Here is an 11,619-nt window from a genome sequence, read left to right on the forward strand (position 1 = left end):
ACACAGTAAGTGTAGTTCAATATGCAACGAGTTGCATATTGACGAAACTCCACATACGGATTATTTAGTTCTATCCCGATTATTTCCACGACAATATTAAATGTGGTTAAACATGGCAAGAGGTGAAGCGTAATTAATCTACCTATCTAGGCATTTTAAATGAGGTCGGAAACGACATATAGCACATCCCGGATGACCTCATGCGTTAATTTATAATTCTTCCCAGATCTGAACTAACAATTTTAAATATTTGTTAAACATCACAATAAATAGGTTCACGTGATTCTACGCGTCATTTCAATCAATTTACACATAGAGAACATCTCGAACGGAGCTACGGTTCAAAAGATACGATCACCGCAAGATATGATGCATGAATGCAATATTGATGCAATGACAGCCACAAGCATCCCAAACCAAGAAGGCAGCAACAAAATATGAAACCACGCAAGATTCTAAGAAAGTTTCATATAGGACACGATCAAAACGGAGCAACGGTTCAACAAATACAAGCTACACAAGAAATAGACATAACCTGCCAAAATCAGCCACATATCGTTTTCTACACCCTCGAACAACTAGCTACACGAATCAAAAATGCTCAAACAAGGCATGAGACAGTAGAGGGCAAGATTCACTACAACATACTACTAATAACATCTAGCATGGAAGCATGGATCACTAGGAAAAGAACTCACAAAATGGCATCTCACACACAATTTCAAACTTAGTGAAAATATCAGTTTTGAGAGTGTAGTTTTCGATATGAAGGCATATTGACAACAACAAAACTATATGCTACATGGCTTCAAATGGCACGAAAACTGACACAATGCTAGAGAATCTTACGGACTACAACTAACTCCATTGCACCAACCTCAAAAGAGCTACAGATCACCAGATAAACTCATGGCAAGACAGCAACAAAATATAACAGATTTTAGACTTTGAAATATTTCAGCATCTCCAAATCAGCACTATTTTCTAGCATGTTGACAACAAGCAAACAACACCTAAACATGGGTTTCTAAGGCAACCATAATCACCAGAGGCTAGCCTACACATCCAAGGGCATATCTCTAGTTGACAACTCATGCATATCATGCATGGAATAAATCCCACAAAATAAACAAAAGGGCAACATGACAAAATATCACGCACAATAACTTGCTCAAAAGCTAAAACTAAATGCAAAGTTAAATTCTATGGATTTTTCTACCCCGAAAATATATATAATATGTGGGGTTGCAAAAATAAAACTACGCCACACATATGTGCGAGAATAAGTCCTAAACATGACATGGCAAACTAGCGACCGAACCTACATGCAAAAATGCAAACAACTACTCTAAAATACATGGCAAAGGGTCCTGAACAACACGAACATTATATCCACGGGGTTTGAGCAATCCGGTCACGCACGAAAATAAATACGGGATAATTCCCCATTAGGACAGCACGCAAATCTAGGCATACCGCGAGTCAAACCACTCCAAACATGTATGCAAGTTGCAAAATATTATTCTACGCGAAAAACTACATGAATTGCATATACAAATCGCCGCGATAGGATGCACGGTTTAAAAATACGGACATCCTAAAATATCTAATAACCCTGAGAGAAATAATCCGAAAATCCTAAAGAAAAGACAATGCTAACGGACCGAAACAACGGGCGCAGCATAGAAAATACGTCTAGGGCGTTAGATAAGAGGCTTGGGGAGGCTCACCTTGGGTTGGGCTGGCGCACTGGAGAGGGAGGCTGCCTCGCGCTAGCTGGGCCTGGGGCGTGCATGGGCCGGCTCGATGCGGGTGGTTGGGCGGTTGGAGGCCAAGGAGCGGGGCGAGTTGCTCGTCCCCTGGCTCCTCCCACACGAGCAGCACGCAGGAGGCTGCCATGGCGGCGGCGCGCTGGACCGACGGCGAGGGCGGCGCCACACGCGGCTGGGCGACGAGAAACCGGCGGGGTGGACGGATCCGGCCGTCGGGGTTCTATTCCCGGCGGCGGCGGCTCGAGGCGGCACCAGGCGAGGAGATCGAGCCGATGTAGATCGGGCTGAATCGGGGGCGAGCTGCGGCTGGCGCCCTTGGGGCTAGCTGCCGGCGATGGCGGGCGGCGCTCTGGCCGGCGGGATGCGGCGGGTCGCCGGTGGTGGCATGAGGCGCAGCGCGTGGGGCTGTGGCAAGCTCGGGCGAGCGGGAGCAGGGAGGCGCGGCGGGGTGCTCGGCTAGGGTTAGGGTTTCGGGCCCGGGGCGGGCTCCAGATGGGCCTGGTGGGCCGCGGTGGCTGGAGGGAGGAGAGAGAGGCAGGTGGGAGGCGTCTAGGGTTAGGAGGGGCGCAGGATTCGAGGAGAAGAGAGAGAGGGGCTAGATTAGGCAGGTGGGGCTATTTAAATAAGGAAGGGGGGCTAGGTTTAGCAGTTTTTCGCCCCGGTTTTAACCGCGTGATCTAAAACGGACGATCTCGAACGTAGGGACGGTCTAAGTGGATGTGTAGAGTAGGCTGGCCAGAGACGAGAGGGAAATGGAGCGGCGCGGCAACGCGATTTAGAACACCGAAACACGTCCGACGAATAACCGAAGACGGTGCCGCTCGGGTCGATCGTTCGGGTACGAGACGGACTCCGATTGCGACGAAAATTGGCAGGCGACCTACCTATATCTAAATAAGACCGCACGCCAAGTTTCAACCCAATCAGATAAAGTTTTATACACACTTTTAAAAACAAGGTTTTGACGATGCCGCGGGCGCGTGCGTGTGTGGTTGGGCTCAACACGGTCAACGACGAACGCGGAGAGAACGGGCAACTAATAACGGATGCAAATATTGAAAACTAGCGGCAATGGGATGCTGAGACAATGCAGATGATGCGCATGATGCGATGATGTATGCGACAGACAAACGAACCACACGACGAGGACAAAATAAAAGGGGAATCTTCTGGGGCGTCGGTCTCGGGCTGTCACACTCCTCCTCTTCCTCCTCTTGCACGGTGCTTGGCGAAGTCCTGTCCGAATACCTCGTAGCTCCACCGCCACCACGCCGTCGTGCTTCCGGAGCTCTCCCTCAACCTCTCCCTCCTCCTTGCTGGATCAAGGCGTGGGAGACGTCACCGGGCTGTATGTGTGTTGAGCGCGGAGGTGCCGTGATTCTGCACATGGATTGGAATCACACCGTGATCTGAATCCGTGTGAGCACGACTCCATCAACCGCGTTCAAGCAATGCTTCCGCTTAGCGATCTTCAAAGGTATGAAGATGCTCTACCCCATTACTCGTTGCTGGTTTCTCCATAGATAGATCCTTGTTGGGCGTATAATTTTTTTGAAATTAGTGCGTTCCCCAACAAGTTGTTGATCAATCAAATCCTATAAAATAAAGACAATTAAGTTGAGTAATAGAGTATGAATATTTGAGAAAGTATAAAATAAACCCGGGGAAATTCTATCTCCTATACTTCACATGCAAAAACAGAGTGGATAGATAGATTTGGGAACTTCTCACCTTGCCAAATAAGACGATTTGGATTAGGGTTGGATCAAACCTGCAAAAACAATGAAAAATCCCTCAAAGTCTAAAGAAATGTTGACAAGAAAAATACTACTCAACTTGTAACCAAACACCCCCGACGCCGGATCCGAGTCTCAACACTCGACAAAGGTAAGATGGATAATTTCTCGTCCAACAGAAAAGGAAGAGTGAAAGCCGATAAATAACTAACCAAACTGGAAAGATGTAAGCACACGCGCGCACACACACATACACAAAAAGAAACAAATCTGAGAATCAACAACACACACAATATAAACTCAAGAGAAGCAAAAAACAGAACCAAAAAGAAAAACTCGTCGATAAAAAAGCCCAACCTGAATCCGAAACCAAACCAAGGCCAATCTGCAGAGTCTCCCTAATTCGCGTGGGGGAAAAAGAAAGAGGAATCCCCGTGTAGCTTGTGGACATCTTGGTCGTAGAAAGAGGACGAAAGGCCTGGTTCGCACCTCCTTCGCCTCTAGAGTCTTCCGGAGAACAAATATTTTTCTTTTTTGAAGTAGAGAAAGGATGGGGCAGCAGCTAGCAGAGGATATGCAGCCACAACAACAAGCGACAAGGAAAACAAATTGGCAGGAATAATAAAATAGAGTAAATGAGGGAAGATTTTATATCTTATTTGCGGCTGGTGTGGTGTGTGGTGCCTGGGCACATTAACTAGCGGCTGGGAGCGCCTCGGAGGAGGGCCCCCCTGCCGGTGTGGGACTAGTGGACGACACGCGCCGGCCACGATCCGATCACTTGCTCGCACCTCATTGGTTCAAAAACGCTCCTAGGTGGACCCCGCGTGTGGCACAATTCTTTTTCTGTTTTGGAAATATTGTTCGGCGGCACCGGTAATCGTGACCAAACGACCTTATATGTTCAGAGCGAACAAAGCCCACCACTACCCACCGAAACTAGTGCTTTAAACCATGTTGCAGTGTTTTTATTTGTTCTCTTAGTCGCGGGAACCCTTCAGTTTCATTTGGGTTTTCTTTCAAACCGTTTTTCCTAGTTGGCTCGACAATTCCACGGCAGTTTTATTCCCGTTTAATTTTTCATTTCCTCCTTTTTTATTACCTGATTTTTCTAGAAATTCATATTTTTAGTCAAGATCGATTTTTTTTAAAAAAATAGACAAACTTATTTATAAAGCAATTAACTTTTTTCAAATTTGTCGAATTGTTTTTTGAAATTCATTTTTCTTGAATTCTATTAACTTTTTTTAAATTTGATGAACTTTTTTTTCAAATTCCATGAACTTTTTCTCGAATTCTATGAACTTTCTCCAAATTCGATGAACTTTTTCTCGAATTCGATGAACTTTTTCCAAATTCGACGAACTTTTTTTTCAAATTCCATGAACTTTTTCTCAAATTCTATGAACTTTTTTCAAATACGATGAAATTTTTTCAAATTTTGTGAACTTTTTCCAAACTCAATGAACTGTTTTCAAATTTGGTAAACTTTTTTGCAAATTCAATGAACTTGTTTTCAAAATCGATGAACTTTTTTCAACATCGTGATTTTTTCCTTTCAAATTGCTACACTGTTTTTTAATTTGTGAACCTTTTTTAAAGTCATTGTAATTTTTCAAAGTTATTGGATATTTTTAAACTAACTATTTTTTTCTAAATTCTTGAACTTTTTTTCCCATGTTAGTGAAGTTTTTAAAATTTTACAAACTTTTTGAAATATGCGAGTTTGATTCAAATAGCACGGGTGCAAGTGTTCTTAAAGGTTGTGCGCTAGTAATTCTCACAAGCACTTTGATGGTGTGGTGGTTGCCTACCTCTTTACATGAGCGATGTGGCGTGAGTCCGATCCCCGCAGCGACCCCCTTTTTTGGTAGATTTTCGCGCTACATTATTTCGGTGTGCTGAGCGTTCATGCGCTGGCCCAATAGGATGGTGTTGCAAGCGCCGGTTCACTCCAAGGACGCTTAAAGCGCAGAATAGGAGGTGAACGAGGCACACGCGAGGCCACAACCTTGTTTTTCTTTATATATATTTTTCACACTTTTGTTTTTGTTTTTTCTTTATTTTTAGTTTTATATATACTATCAAATATTCTAAGTATGTATATTACACAAAATATATATTAAAAATGTTAATCAAGAATTTTTTTGCATGATAATACGTGTCTTATCATATCATAAAGATCAAAGTACAAGTCACGTAACGATCTACATGACAAACTGAAAAGATAGCACAACACCTCTCAGCTTATGACCAACTTTCGTCATCTGCCTCCGGCACCACCACAACAACCACCAAAGAAAAGAATGAAGAATCACATCCTCATCTGAACTTGAGGTGGCTCCATCGTTGATATGCAGCTTTGTGGACCTCCAAGATAACGCACCAAAAGTGAAGTGCTTACCGTTGAACTAATCAGACTGGGCCAACACCACAGACAAGCCATCGAACTCCAGATGTGGCACCTCACCATGACTAAGACGTCGAAGGAGAAAAACCATACCTGTCATCCATGAACCACGAACCCAACACATGGTTCCTCTTCTATATACCGTCAATACAGACAACAATCTGCATCCGCTCCTAGACTATCTCCCAAGCTCTGCACCGATGATGGAGCAAACATCGTCGCAACGGCGACGCCCTAGGACACATGTCCACCATGAGGATACCATTGTCGCCGCATAAGCCTTGCTTGAAAAGACTAGTTTCCAAATTCATCCCCCACCATAGGACCGATGGCCTCGTCATGGAAAGATCGGATTAATCTTTATTGGGCGTCGCCATCATCGGCATCGAAGAGAAGACGATGAACAACCCAAAAAAATTTAGACTAAGAGGACTAAAAATGATCCACATGTGTGGATCCAACGACTTCCCTCACCACCGATGACCAAGTCGCCGGTGGAGGGGAGCCACTCGAGGATGGCGCTCGAAGATTATCTCCCTACCAGCGGCTAGGGGTGCAGCCGCGAGAGGAACACCCACTTGTCCTTGGGGTCCCGATCAAATAGGGTGTTGCATGTTAATCAAGCATTTGAAAAATGTTAAATGTGTATAAAAAAATATATCACGTACAAAAAATGTCTACGCAAAAATACAACGTGTATGAAAAAAATTGATCATGTATTTTAGAAAGATTAATCAAGCTTGAAAAGACGTTGCACAAATATGTGAAAAATGTTAATCAATCAATTGAAATATGTTAAATGTGCATATAAAAATGGTATCCATGTATTCAAAAAGGTTAATATTTTACTTGAAAATGTTAATCAAACATTTTAAAATATGTTGAACAAGCATGTGGAAAATTTTAATCAAGAATTTGAAAAATGTTAAATATGTAGAAAAAGTTGTTGACCATATATTAAAAAATGTATTTTTAAAAAATAGTTAATCAGTCATTTGAAATAAATATTGAACAAGCATGTGAAAAATGTTAATAAAGCATTTGAAAAATGTTAAATGTGTATAGAAACAATGTTGATCATGTATTAAAAAATGTTAATGTGGTATTTGAAAAAAAATCAAGCTTTCAAACATAATTTAGAAATCACAGAAAAATGTTGACCATGTATTAAAAAATTGTTGATATTGTATTTGAAAATGTTAAGAAAGCATTCGAAATATGTTTAAAATTTTAAAAAAAATGTTGACCATGTATTAAAAAATATTAATGTTGTATTTCAAAAATGGTAATCAAGCATTTTAAAAATGTTTAAAAATTATAAAAAAATTGACCATGTATTTAAAAACTGTTTACCTTGTATTTGAAAAATATAAGTCAAGAATTTGAAAAATGTTTAAAAAATATTTATAGAAACAGTGTTGACCATGTATTAAAATATGTTAAACTTGTATTCTGAAAAAGTTAAAGGTGTATTTGAAAAAATGCTAATCAAGCATTTGAAAAAATAAATAAAAATGTGAACCATCTATTGAAAAATATAATTTTGTATTTGGAAAATGTCAATGAAGTCTTAGAAAAATGTGTAAGATTTATAGAAAAATGTTGACCATGTATTCAAAAAATGTTAACATTGTATCTGAATTTTTTAAATCAAGAATTTAATAATGTTAAAAAGTGTATATAGAAACAATGTTTGCCATGTATTCAAAAAATGTTAAACAACAACGGCGACAAAGCCTTTAGTCCGAAACAAGTTGGAGTAGGCTAGAGGTAAAACCCATAAGATCTCGTGACCAACTCATGGTTGTGGCACATGGATAGCAAGCTTCCATGCACCCGTGTCCATGGCTAGTTGTTTGGTGATGCTCCAATCCTGCAGATCTCTCTTTACGGACTCTTCTCATGTCAAGTTCAGTCTATCCCGACCTCTCTTGACATTACCAGTATGCTTTAGCCGCCTGCTATGCACTCGGGCTTGTGGAGGCATGCGTTGAATATGGCCAAACCATCTCACACGATGTTGGACAAGCTTCTCTTGAATTGGTGCCACCCCAACTCTATCTCGTATATCATCATTCCATATTCGGTCCTTCCTTGTGTGGCCACACATCCATATCAACATGTGCATCTCCGCCACACATAGCTCTTGCACATGTCGCCTTTTTGTCGGCTAACACTCTACACCAGGCAACATTGCGGGTCGAACCACCGTCCTATAGAACTTGCCTTCTAGATTTTGGGGCACCCTCTTGTCACAGAGAATGCCAGAAGCTTGGTGCCACTTCATCCATCCGGCTTTAATTCGATGGTTCACATCTTCATCGATATCCCCATCCTTCTGTAGCATTGACCCCAAATATCAAAAGGTGTCCTTCTAAGGCACCACCTGCCCATCAAGGCTAACACCCAACTCCTCCTCGTGCCAAGTAGTACTGAAAGCGCACCTCATGTATTCGATCTTAGTCCTACTAAGTCTAAAACCTTCCGATTCCAAGGTTGGCCTCCATAACTCCAACTTCCTATTAACCCCCGTCCGACTATCATCGACTAGCACCACATCGTCCCTAAAGAGCATACACTATGGTATATCTCCTTGTATATCCCTTGTGACCTCATCCATCACTAAGGCAAAAAGATAAGGACTCATTGCTGACCCCTGATGCAGTCCTATCTTAATCGGTAAGTCATCGATGTCGCCATCACTTCTTCGAACACTTGTCACAACATTATCGTACATGTCCTTGATGATGGTAATGTACTTTGCTGGGTGTAGTATTTGAAGTATGTCCAGAGGAGGGTGATTAGACTAATTGCCAAAATAAAAACTTAGCCTTTTCCTAATTTTGGTTGTGGTCCAGTTTTAGCAATTATGGCTGGCCAAGTTCACCCTACACATTCATATCTAAGAGTATAGTAGCGAAAAGTAAAGACATGCAAATGTAATGTAGAGGGTAGGGTAAGAAGATGAAACGAAAGGTTGACATGACAATTTTTTGGCGTGGTTTAGATAGGTGGTGCTATCGTACGTCCACATTAGTGGAGACTTCAACCCACGAAGGGTAACGGTTGCGAGAGTCCACACAGGGCTCCACCCACAAGGGGTCCACAAAGAAGCGGCCTTGTCTATTCCACCATGGCTTACGTCCACACAGGACCAGCCTCACTCATGGTAGATCTTCACGAAGTAGGGGATCTCCTTGCCTTTACAAACTTATTGGTTCAACTCCACAACACGAAGTAGGAGGCTTCCAAGTGACACCTAACCAATCTAGGAGGCACCACCCTCCAAAAGGTAATATATGCGGTAGAACGATGAACTCCTTGCTTTTGTGCTCCAAAAGATAGTCTCCTCAACACTCAATCACTCTCTCACAGATTTGGCATGGGTAGGAGAGATTTAATTTGTGGAAAGCAACTTGGGGAGGCTAGAGATCAAGTTTCAAATGGTTGGATTGGAATCTCTTGATCTCAACACTTGAGTAGGTGGCTCTCTCTCAGAAAAATGGACCTGGCAAGTGTAAGTGTGTTCTGAGTGCTTCCTTTGCGAATGAGAGGAGGTGGAGGGGTATATATAAATATCCCCAAAAATCCAATCGTTAAAACATTATTGCCTAACTCGGTGACACCGAAATGAATCCCGGTGGTATCGAGTTTCAGTAAATGTGGAAAATTTTGAATTCTCGATGAGACCGATATATAAATCTGGGTGGCACCGATACGATGACCTACAGCAGTTTCCAAATCTTGGTGAGCCCGATTCGAAACTCCGAAATTCCGATTATTGGAATTTACTCAACAGAAAGTTGGTAACTGATCTCGATGGCACCAATAGGAAAGTTGGTGGTACCGAGAGATTAGGGTTTGGCATGGTATCTGTGTGGTGGGAAATCGGTAGGGCCGAGTGGAAAAAGTTGGTGGCACCGATTTTGCTTGTTTATCTTTGGACAAAGATATTTTGTGGGAGAATGAGTGAATATTTTTGGTGGCTATCTCTAAGCGCTTGAGCAACCAATTCATCATAGTACCTCACCCCCTTTTAATAGTATTGGCTTTCCTATGGACTCAAAGTGATTTCTCACAAATGTAAACTGTAGATCCTTCTTGCTTGAAGCTTGAGCAAATCCTATTCCTTTCCTTCATCAAGGGGTTTCTCCTCACAATCCTTTATGCCAAGGTGAAAGTGCGTTATATCGTCTAGAGGGGGGGTGAATAGGAGATTTTTAGAATTTCATCGCTGAGGAAATTCTTTGTGAGGAAAGTCCTCAATGACTAATTAAGTGCAGCGGAAGTAGTACATGATCAGGTGTGCAAAAAATTCAATAGCAAATTACTTGTTGAAGATTATGAGATTCGGTTTGCATAGTTCGCAAGTACAGAGTAAGCAGGTGAAGATTATCTTAAGTGAAGAATTTGAGGTTGAGGAAATGTAGAGAAAGTCTTTGAACAAATTCTTCAACAATGCATATCAAATTCTTCAACATACAATTTGAGGAAATGAAAGAGTTGAAGAAATAGAACCCGTATCACGATGACGACAGTTGTTGATGACCTAGTTCCAACTGTTGTGACAGTTGTATGTTTGGTTTGCAGCAGCTTGGTATTGAAACCAAAGGACACACAGTCCCGGGACACACAGTCCCTACCGTATTCTCCTTGAGCTAAGGACACGCAGTCCTCGCCCAACACTCGTGGTAAGTCTTCACGGCATACTTCCAAACCCTCACAAACTCGGTCACCCGACGATCCACAATTGACTGCTGGATGCTCTAGACCATGACGCCTAACCGTCTAGAGGATGCATAGTCCTCAAAGGTAAAAGGCTTCAGTTCCACATAGGAACAAATTCTTCAGTGATGCTCAATCACTTGGTTTTTGGTTTGGGGTTTGGTGTTTGGGGTATTTCCTCACTTGATGATTTTGTCTCGAAGACTCTGAGGAATTTGGGTTGCTCTAAATGACAAGTGTCGGTTTCTCTCGGAGTAGCCGACCAGCTAGTGGTTGTGGGGGCGGCTATATATAGCGTGGGAGCATCCCGCCATGATTTAACATAAATGCCCTTAAATAATGTGACCGTTGGGTGGATAAGATTAGTGAGGTGGCACGTGTTGCGGCAACGGTCAGAACTTTCAACTGTGAAAGTCCTCATGTCTCTCATATTCCTCACTTTGAGGCTTTGGAAGGTTTAGGCTTGGGTTGAGCATCATGAGTAAATTAATTCCATAGTATTACCTCTACCCCCTTTAATAGTACGGTGTTCCTATGACTCAAGAGTAAAGAAAATGAAACAGAAAGAGTAAATTTTCACGTTTCAAAGTCTTGAGACTGTTTACTTTAGGACACACTGAATTCCTCATCTTCAATATCTTCATGAGGGGGTCTGGTGGTGCGGTAACCCTGAATGCCCCACAGCTCGAACTAGGACTCAAAACCCCCGCCGCTGCCCTCGTCCCCGCATGTCTCTGCCCTAATCGCTCGCGCCGCGGCCCTCGCAAGTGAGAGGTACTCTTGTGCATTCCGTGCCCACTCACCTCGCCCCTCTCTTTGATTCATCTGTACATTCTCAGTACGTCCTTACCCTCGTGAAGCTCAGGCGTGTTTTCTTCGCGGATGAAAGGTATGGAGCCCTAGAAGTTTGATCTGCATGGGTCCGTGAGTGGGCACTTACACAAGGATTTTGAATAGATGCCTTTATTTGGGCATG

General features: G+C 42.6%; 1 long non-coding RNA gene across 1 annotated transcript; it reads right to left on the bottom strand.

Annotated features, from left to right (window-relative positions):
- Positions 1-3,274: 3,274 nt before the first annotated feature.
- On the bottom strand, positions 3,275-3,976 carry LOC123446436. The gene is made up of 3 exons (XR_006631346.1): positions 3,866-3,976; positions 3,504-3,543; positions 3,275-3,367 (listed from the first exon to the last, which is right to left on the bottom strand). It is a non-coding gene; the product is annotated as an uncharacterized LOC123446436 (long non-coding RNA).
- Positions 3,977-11,619: the final 7,643 nt, after the last annotated feature.

This window comes from Hordeum vulgare, chromosome 4H, assembly GCF_904849725.1.
Source record: "Hordeum vulgare subsp. vulgare chromosome 4H, MorexV3_pseudomolecules_assembly, whole genome shotgun sequence".
Classification (NCBI taxonomy): Eukaryota; Viridiplantae; Streptophyta; class Magnoliopsida; order Poales; family Poaceae; genus Hordeum; species Hordeum vulgare.